Below are 11,267 nucleotides of genomic sequence, written 5' to 3' on the forward strand. Positions count from 1 at the left end.
AAAAAAAAAAAAAAAAAAAAAAAAAGAGAAGAAGAAGAAGAAGTTGGCAAATAACAAAAAAACATATCAAACAAAACACAACTTCAGACTTTCATTAGCTCATTGACTGCTTGTTTTCAAACATTGATTTAATTTCAGCTGACGTAAGACATAAACAGACATGACCATCTTACTCTACATTAACTTTTATGAATGTCTGGGGGGGCTGTGTTACTCTTTTCTTGCTTGATAACAGTTTAAGCTTGGTCCTAATATTTTACAAAAGTTACACATCCAGCAATGGGTTCCATTATCACGTTTATCAAAGCTCTGGGAATTTCAAGTTCTTTTTAACATGTTAGTAAATTTATATCAAATCCAGCAAGTTAGTTGGCTAAATGAGACTTAGTTCTAAGACAAAGAGATTGATGCCACAAGGATATATTTTAATGCTTAATTCTCTTATTTGTAATATCTATTATTACTTGAGTGAATAACAGTCTACTACCTATTGATAGTCATTCATCTAACAAAAACACTGCAGGTGACAACAGCAGATTGCTTCCTATGCCATTTAATTCAACAAAATCATCTCAGTTTAAACAGAAAAAAGAAAAAAAAAGAAAGATGAAAAGAAAGGCAGCAATTGAATCACTCTGATTTCCATTTTCAATCAATAACTAGCCCCTCATGTCTCTTACATTAGCCCTCTGGACTGGCCACACGCAATGGGAGGAGGGTTGCTAGGAGGCAGGGTCGCCTACCGGGGATTGGGTTTCCCTGGATTCCCTGGGTGGCAGCATGCTAGTTCTGGCTGAATTCCACGAGCTACATGGGGCAGCTGAACTCTCAGAAGTGGAATGCTTGGAAATACTACAGCACAAGACAGCCGTCAGCAGTTCATTGGGAAATATCTGTTACAGGAGTGTCAGTAATCTTAGGTACCCTATTATTATCACTCACTAGTCAAGAGACCCTGGATGCTTTTTGTCACACATTTCCTGTCTGGCCATGGTGAAATGATGACCATTGGGTTACATACAGTATGAGATGTGTGTATGTGTGTCTCTAGGCATGAGGGTCTGTTTTTCCCTTGCTAGTGGTTATTTTAATAGAAAAATTTCATGTCTGACCTACACCTGGCTGCTGTCCAAGAATTAAATATAGCAATTTGTTACAGTAATAGTCCTCCAGGGTCCTTCAGCAAGAACACAAACTATTTATTTTAAGTTATGCTTAAACGTGTATTTCATTTTAAAGTCTCATCTCTGGCACGCGAAATATTCTAAGGAGGTTTCACTCCATTCAGTAGCAGAAACGATTTACCTCAATAGCTTTTTCCCCAGCCTGGCACCTCTTTCTTACTGGTGTTTACCATTTGAATAATCACATGTGAGTTTGGTTTGCTATTAATTTTCTGGGGAAAAAAACAAAACAAAACAATGATTGCACATAGGGAAAGAATATTTCTCCTCCTCCTCTGCAACCCCATCAAGATGTTCTACTACGTTTTTGTGTCAAGGAAAAAAAATGTCACCATACAATTTCAAAACAAATAATTTCATTTGTTCTTTAAATGCACATCAACTTTACTAAATTATTCTGAATTTCTAGCCAGATGCTTTAAATACAAAGTTTTAGGCAGTGTATGCAATTTCTGTTCTTTTCTTGCTTCAGATGCTATCATGATTTTAGGAATCAGGTGTAATGTACACATTGAGAATATCTGAGGTGCAGCATTTTTTTTAGTACTTTCAGCTATCCTTACTTTCCTAAGGCTGCTGTAACAAATTATCACAAACTGTGTGGCTTAAAACAACAAAAATCTATTCTCTCATGGGTCTGTAGGCTAGAAGTCAGAATTCAAGGCGTTGGCAGGACCACTCTCTTGCTGAAGTCTCTAGAGGAAAATTATTCCTTGTCTCATCCAACTTCTGTTGATTCCTGGTGTTTCTTGGCTTGTGGCAGCATTAAGTGCAACCTCCATCTCTATCTTCACACAGCCTTCTCCTCCCCTCTGTGTCTCTGGGTCAAAGCTCCCTCTGCCTTTCTCCTATAAGGATACCAGCCCCTGGATTTAGGGTCCACCTTAATTCCAGGATGGGCTTCTATTGAGATTTAATTACATCTACAAAGCCCTAATCTAAATAAGGTCACATTCTCAGATTCCAGGTGGTCAAATCTTTTGGGAGCCACAAGCAAACCACTGCAGGTTGATTTAGGTTATTTTTTTCAGGGTAACAGAGCTATCATCTGTTTTTCTTGAATAATTTTTTCTTTCTCCTATTAAAATGTTTTTTTTTGTTTTATAGGATTTATAAATAAGCTTCAGAAAGTAAAGATGCCAGTGATTTTCTGCAGTTGCATTTAGTGGAAGAAAAGTAGTTTTATATAGAGAGAAAATGACAGGAATATATAATTTTTAAATTATATTTTATTGTGTCCTGTACATTATTTAATTATACAATATCATATATAATATAATATTAAAGTATATATTATTCCATTATGTTATTTTATACAGTATAGGTTTTATATATTATTGTATGTACAGTTATATATTTAATTGATTGCTATACCACTATTAAATATCACATTTTTGAAGAATATTTAATGACACTGGCAAGTGTGAAAAACTTTGGAGAAATAAACTAATCCACATATTATATTTGTCTATATATTTCAGCAGTTATTACCTCTAGNTTTAATTATACAATATCATATATAATATAATATTAAAGTATATATATTCCATTATGTTATTTTATACAGTATAGGTTTTATATATTATTGTATGTACAGTTATATATTTAATTGATTGCTATACCACTATTAAATATCACATTTTGAAGAATATTTAATGACACTGGCAAGTGTGAAAAACTTTGGAGAAATAAACTAATCCACATATTATATTTGTCTATATATTTCAGCAGTTATTACCTCTAGTTGATGGTACTTTGTAGTTTGTAGTCTTTTTTTTGTTTTCAGATTTTTCAGGTTTACATTAATAATAGAAAAAAGTGATTCTTTAAAACCTTACATATATAGACAATAATTTCCAAAACTCTTACTTTTAGGCTGGGATTGATTTTCCCTTTTACTATTGTCTGTTTACACTGATTTAGAAATGACATAAAGCAACAATTAGTGTGAATTTGTGTACCTTTTTCTGTGATCCTCATCATTCACTTACGTATTCACTCACAGAATGCTTACAATGTTCCTGCCCTCTACTCCATATAGGGAAACAGATATGAATAAGTCATGGTTCTCACCCTCAAGGAACTTGCTCTAGATTATAGAAAATAGTCAAGGTAAAGCAATACTTGAAGTGCAGTGCATTAGGAGGTCAGGCAGAGGTCTGTGCAAAGTTCTAAGGGAGCACAGAAGGAGGACACAAAATACAGACTGGGGGAACCTGCGTGTTTCCAAAAGGGGGTGTCAGCAGAGTTGAATGCTGAAGTAAAGCCCAAGGAGGAAGGAAAGCGATATTCCAAACAGTGGAAGCAACAAGTTGAGAGGCCTGAAAGCCCTAAAGTTTTGAAGGTAGTCAAGGAGGTTTGGGGAGGAGTGACAGATAAGGAAGAGGATAAAACATCCACATCAATTTTGCTTGGAAGTTTCTGGAGAACCAATGAAGGCTTGAAAATGGGAGGCATGTGGACATATTCAATTTTTGAACAGGATTCCTCTGGCAAGAAGAAGGTATATTGATGGGCATGCTGGCAATGGGAACATCAACTTAGAGGTAAGTAAGAGATGCAGTTCTGGAAAGAGGTAGCTGCAGTGTTATCTGAAGTAGTACGTGGACTGGAGGTGCATTTAGAAACAGGCATTGGTTCTGCATTGGTTAAAAAGTATGTGGAATATGAAAGAGTAGCATATGAATCCTTATCTCTGGCTTGGGCAATATTTCTCATGATGGTGCCTTTCCCTGAGATGGGGAACAGAGTTGAGCAGTTTTGGTGAACAGGATGAAGAATAACAGATGTGGAATGCTCAATTGAATTGGACATTCGTATGTCATATTTAAGACCATGTTTTAAGTGCCTAAAAGGTAGTTGAATGTTTTGTATCCAAAGTCCAGAAGAACGTTATGATCTGGAGGTTAGCATTATGGAGATACTAGAATATAGATGAAACAATATACACAAATAAGGAGAATGTATAGCACAAGAATTTTTGTGGAAGGATTGTTGTACTTGCTTGGTTCTACATTGAGGGAGGGAGATGACTCTACTTTTTTTTTTTTTTATTGCTCTGCAAATAGTTCTTATACTAAGCCCTGCTGTAAAATGGATGTTAAAGGAGGAAACTCAGGTTTATCACATAATTAAAATGTGTGTCCATGGGCAGGGATCAGGGGAGAAGAACATATGAATGAGACCAAAAAAGAGTGGCCAGGAGGAAGGAGGGAAAATAATTAGAAAAGAGAGACAGGCAAAGAGCTTTAAGGAAAAAAATAGTTGCAGTCAAATGCACTGAAGAGGTTTTTTTAAAAAAGAACCAAAATTAAGTTTGGAGTAGGAAAATCAAAGCTCACTGATATATACAAACATTTTCTGATGTTTAAAGACACATATTGGAGTGTTTAGGGGTGATGTGTCATTATAACATGGGATTTGGCCGGGCACGGTGGCTCAAGCCTGTAATCCCAGCACTTTGGGAGGCCGAGACGGGCGGATCATGAGGTCAGGAGATGGAGACCATCTCTGGCTAATACGGTGAAACCCCGTCTCTACTAAAAAAAAAAATACAAAAACTAGCCGGGCGTGGTGGCGGGCGCCTGTAGTCTCAGCTACTCAGGAGGCTGAGGCAGGAGAATGGCGTGAACCCGGGAGGCGGAGCTTGCAGTGAGCTGAGATCCGGCCACTGCACTCCAGCCTGGGTGACAGAGCAAGACTCTGTCTCAAAAAAAAAAAAAAAAAAAACATGGGATTTACTTGAGATTATGTTAGAACAAAAGTGTTGAAGTGAATACGGAAAATTTCCACAGCAGTTACATTCAGATGCTATGTTATGAGTTGATTATGTATTCTCTCTAATTTTATTCATGTTTGAACATTTTCATAATGAAAAAATAAAAGTAAAAATTGAGAAGTTAATTTTTTTACACTTTGCCAGAAGAGGTTCCCCGTGGAGCATTAGCAACAGTGGAATCTACGTCTCAAAGCAAAGTTTTCCAGTTCTATTTCTATGACTTATTTTAAATTGCCATCTCGCTCTCCCGACCTCCCCATCTCTTTCCAGCACCCATTTGGAAACTAATTACTACTACTACTTGTACGTTGCAATTCATATGCAAAAATCAATTTGGGAAAAAAAGCTTCCTAACTTCCCCTGATGGGCACAAAAAGGGTCCGACCATAACAGACTATATTTTGCTTAAATGTTTGAAAAGATTAGAAACTTTTGTGAAAGCAAACGTTCCCTCCTTAATTGAAATTTGACCAATAAATAAAGACATGAACCCCAGAGGTACAAGTTTATGTGATGGGATAGGCGTTAACTCTTTATGTATCAAATAACATTTTCTGTCAAGCCTGGAAGGGGTATAATTTTCAAGAGAAACCAGGTTCATTTTAGGAAATACTTCAAGAAACATGGTGTTTTGAAGTATTTTTCCTCCTCCATGTTGATCAGCATTTTTTCTTTAATACAGGCTGAAACCTCAAAACAGCCTGCTAGTGTTTCAGCTTGGCATAAGCATATGTAAATGATTCTCTGCTTTCAAGCATAAAGATATACATAGACATACCGAGAGACAAGATTTTTCCTTTTGCAAATAGCAATGCTTTATGGCAGATTGCCAGAACTCACAGAGGCATGTTATCACACTGTCAAGAGGCATTGTACCACTGAGGAAAGATACCGGTTTTAGGTATTGTATAGAGTAATTGTGGTGTAGGTATTTCAATTGATAAAAAAGGGGAAATTTTGGCAGTACATCAATAAGCAGTATAATTAAGGTAATAGGTAGTGTGCCATCTAATCAAGTTACTTACTGTAATACCAATGTGGGTTAACTTACTTTAACATCCTCTGAATACTAATTACTATTACTTCCGGAATTTTATAACATGCAATGTATTGAACAGAATTTAACATAGCTGAATAATTATTATACAATAAATAAAATGGTTATTACTCAAGAAACATACCGTAGCTTGTTTTAATAGATGACTTCGAAGGTACTCCAGTTACAACCCTCCACGACATTAGAGAATGTAGCCTGTGTCTCATTTTAAAAGATGCCTTAATGTAAACATCATATCCTCTATCTCTAATATAGTTTGTGTAAGGCTGTTCTTTTATCAGAAATTGAAATTTAACTTAAAAATCAAGGTTTCACATTTAAAAAGGCATTTAAAAAATCTCCATTGAGTCAGCTGTCATTTCTATTTGTGTAAGGCAGTTGGTGACTGATGTATTTCCTTGCAATGATTATTTTTCCAATTTCAATTATAGTTGGTCGATTCCCACTTTTAATATAGGCTCCTGATCACAGCCTTCTATCCTAAAAAAATGGGACTTAGATAATTAGTGCTTAAAATCCAAGTTTCTTGCCTTATTCTTTTCATTTATCCCTCTTTCTTGTACTTTCAACAACTTACACAATTCAGCCAGGTTCTTTGCCACTTTATAACAAGGATGGCCTTTTCTCCAATTTCCCATAATATGTCCCTAATTTTCATCTGAAAATTTATCAGAATGACCTTTACCATTCATATATCTACCAACATTCTTCTCATGATTATTTACATATTCTCTAAGAAGATGGGGGGTTTTTCTCTAGCTCTCTACTTTTGTTTCTGAGCTCTCCCAGAATCACTTTCTAAAATCCTTTTATAGTGACTATTAATAAAAAGTCAAACAATAACAGATGCTGGAGAAGTTGTGGAGAAAAGAGAATGCTTATACACTGCTGGTGGGAATGTAAATTAGTTCAGCCACTGTGGAAAGTAGTTTGGTGATTTCTCAGAGAACTTAGAACTATCATTTGACACAGAATCCTGTTATTGGGTATCTACCCAAAGGAATATACATGATTCTACAATAAAGAGACATGCATGCCTATGTTCATTGTAGCATTATTCACAATAGCAAACACATGGAATCAACCTCAATTCCCATCAGCAGTAGACTGGATAAAGAAAATGTGGTACATAGACACCATGGAATATTATGTAGCCAAAAAAAGAAGAAGATCATGTCCTTTGCAGCAACATAGATGGATTGTAGGCGATCATCCTAAGCAAACTAATGTGGGAACAGAAAATCAAACACCACTATGTTCTCACTTTTAAGTGGGAGTTAAACATTGAGCACATATGGACACAAAGAAGGGAACGATATGTATTGGGGCCTTCTTTAGGATTGGGGGTGGGAGGAGAGTGAGGATCCAAGAACTACCTATTCAGTATTATGCTTATTACCTGGGTGATGAAATAATATGTACACCAAACTCCTGTGACACACAATTTATCTATAGAACCAACCTGCACACGTACCCTAAAACTAAAATAAGAGTTTAAAAAAATCCCTTCATGACAATATCAGCATTTTCTAGCATACTCTTTGAAACACTTCCATCCTCTCCTCATTACAAAGTTGTAAAGCTGTTTCCACATTTTAAAGTAGTTATTCCTTTAGTACATGACTGCCTGGTATCAATTTCTGCTTTAGTCTGTTCAGGCTACCATAACAGAAAATACCACGGACTAGGAGTTTTAAACAGAAATTAACTTTCTCACAGTTGCAGAGGCTGAGAAGTCCAAGACCAAGGGAGCAAGCCAATTTGGTTCCTATTAAAGGCTCTCTCCTCAGGTTGCAGATGCCAACTTCTCTCTCTGTGGCATCTCATGACCCTTCCTCAGTGTGCATGTAGAACAAGGGAGAGAGAGAGATCTCTTGTTTCTCTTCTTATAAAGATAATAATCCTTTTACGAGGGCTTTACTTTCATGATCAAATTAACTCCAAAGAGCCCATTTCCAAATACCACCACAAAGAGGGTTGAGGTTTCAACACATACATTTTTTGGGAGGGGACACAATTTATTCCATTGTACTTCCCATTCAAAAGTTACAGATAGACAGAATGAATTGATAGATAGTATCTACATGCTATCTACAAGAGATTCACTTTAAATGTAAACACATGCATAGATTGAAAGTGAAAGGATGGAAAATGATATTCCATGCAAATAGCAACCAAATGAAAGCAGGGGTGGCTATATTAATATCAGGCAAAAATAGCCTTAGGTCAAAATTCTTAAAGACACAAAGGATATTATATAAGGGTCAATTTGCCAAGAGGATATAAGAATTATAAAATATATACACTCAACATGTAACCTCCTAAATATATGAAACACACATTGACAGAATTGAGGGAAGAAGAGAAAGTTCTACAATAATAGAGTTTCAATATCCCACTTTCAATGATAGATAGTATAGTCAGCTAGAAGATTAATGAGGGAATAAGATGAAACACTATAGGTTAATTGGACCAAACCACGTATAAAAAACAGTCTAACCACAGAAGAATATAGGAATACCTGAGAGATACTGGGTTTGGCTCCAGACCTCCCCAATAAAGTGAGTCACACAATTTTTTCTTGTTTTTTGTTGCAAATAAATGTTGTTTATGCCATACTATTGTTTATTAAGTATGCAATAGCATTTTGTCTAAAAATGTAAATACTTAATTAAAAATACTTTATTGCTAAAAAATATTAATGATCATAAGTGCCTTCAGTGAGTCATAATCTTTTTCCTGGTAGAGGGTCTTGCCTTGATGTCAATGGCTGCTGACTGATCAGGGTGTTGGTTGTTGAAGGTTGACATGTTTGTGGCAATTTCTGAAAATAAGGGCTTTCCCCATTGATGGACTTTCTTTCACAAAATATTTATCTGTAGCATGCCGTACTATTTGATAGCATTTTACCCACAGTAGAACTTCTTTCAAAATTAGAGTGAATCCTCTCACAGTGCCACTGCTTTATCAACTAAGTTTATATAGTATTCAAATACTTTGTTGCCAATGTTCACAATATCTTCACCAGGAGCAGATTCCATCCCAAAATCTAATTTTCTTTGATCATCCATGAGAAGCAACTCCTCATTTGTTCAAGTTTTAAGATTGTAGCAATTCAGCCACATTTTCAGGTACCACTTCTAATGCCAGTTCCCTTGCTATTTCTACCTGACTTCTGCAGTTACTTCCTCCACTGAAATCTTGAATCCCTTAAAGTCATCCATGAGGACTGGAATCAATCTATTTCAAACTCCCAGTAACATTGATATTTTGACCGCCTCATATGAATCACAAATGTTCTTAATGGCATCCAGGATAGTGAACTCTTTCCAGAAGGTTTTCAATTTACTTTGCTCATATCCATCAGAGGAATCACTATCTATGGCAACTATAGCCTTACACATTACAAGTCTTAAATAATAAAACTTGAAACTCAGAATTACTCCTTGATCCATGGGCGAATAGATACTGTGTTAACAGGCATAAAAACAACATTAATCTCCTTGTTCTTTTCTTTTTTTTTCTTTTTTTTTTCTTTTTTGAGACCAAGTCTCACTCTGTTTCCCAGGCTGGAGTGCAGTGGCACAATCATGGCTCGCTGCAACCTCTGTCTCCAGGGTTCAAGTGATTCTCCTGCCTCAGCCTCCAAGTAGCTGGAACTACAGGCATGCACCACAACACTTGGCTAATTTTTTATATTTTTTTAGTAGAGACAGGGTTTCACCATATTGGCCAGGCTGTTCTCGAACTCCTGACCTCGTGATCTGCCCACCTCAGCCTCCCAAAGGGCTGGGATTATAGGAGTGAGCCACCACGCCCGGCCCTCCTTATTTATCTTTACCAGAGCTCTTGGGTGACTAGTTGCAATGTTAATGAGCAGTAATATTTTAAAATAAACTTTTTTTTTTCTTTTTCTGAGCAGGTTCAGCAGTGGACTTAAAATATTCAGTAAACCATGCTGTAAACAGATGTACCGTCACCCAGGCTTTTGTGTGTCATTCACAGAGCACAGGCACAATACATTTAGCATGATTCTTAAGGGCCCTAGGATTTTCAGAATGCAAAATGAACCTTGGCTTCAGCTTAAAGTCACTGGCTGCATTAACCCCTAATAAAACAGTCATCTTGTTTTTGGAAGCTTTGAACCCAGGTATTGACTTCTCCTCTCTAGCTACTGAAGTCCTATATGGTATCTTCTTCCAATAGAAGACTGTTTTCATCTTCACTGAAAATCTGTTACTCAGTGAAGCCACCTTCATCAATGATCTTAGCTAGATCTTCTGGATAACTTGCTACAGCTTCTACATCAGCACTTGCTGCTTCACTTTTATGTTATGGGGACAACTTCTTTTTAAACCTCATGAACCAATGTCTGTTAGCTTTAATTTTTTTTTCTGCCACTTCCTCCCCTCTGTCTGTCTTTACAGAATTAAAAAGAGTTAGGGTCTTTCTCTGGATTAAGTTTTCGTTTAAGGGAATGTTGTAGCTGGTTTGATCTTCTATCCAGATCACTAAAACTCTCCATATCAGCAATGAGGCTGTTTTGCTTTCTTATCATTTGTGTGTTCACTAGAGCAGCACTTATAATTTTCTTCAAGAACTTTTTCTTTGCATTGACAATTTGGTTGTTTAGGACAAGAGGCCTAGCTTTTGGCCTATCTCAGCTTTCAGCACTCTTTCCTCACTAAGCTCCATTATTTCTAGCTTTTTATTTAAAGTGAGAGTCCCATGACTCCTTACTTGAATGCTTAGAGACTAATATAACATTATTAATTGTTTTAATATTATTGTATCTCAGGGTAATATTATTGTATCTCAGGGAATAGAGAGGTTGAAGGAGAGGGAGAGAGACATGAGGACAGCTAGTCAGTGGAACAGTCAGAATACACATAACATTTATCAATTAAGTTTGCCATCTTATATGGGCATGGTTTGTGGCACCCCAAAACAACTACAATAGTAACAATAAAGATCACTATCACAGATCAGCATAACACATATAATGATAAAGTATGAAATACTGTGAGAATTACCAACATTTGACATAGAGACATGAAGCAAGCACACGCTGTTAGAAAAACGGCACCAATAGTTTTGCTCCACATAGGATCGCCATAAACTTTCCATCTGCAAAAAACACTGTAGTTTTGAAGCCCAACAAGGTGAAATATAAGAAAATGAACTATGCCTGTGTATATTTTTCTTTTTTCTTTTTTTTTTTTTTTTTTTTTTTTTTTTTTTTTTTTTT

This window comes from Rhinopithecus bieti, unplaced genomic scaffold (assembly GCF_001698545.2).
Source record: "Rhinopithecus bieti isolate Rb0 unplaced genomic scaffold, ASM169854v2 scaffold_15850, whole genome shotgun sequence".
NCBI classification, from domain to species: Eukaryota; Metazoa; Chordata; class Mammalia; order Primates; family Cercopithecidae; genus Rhinopithecus; species Rhinopithecus bieti.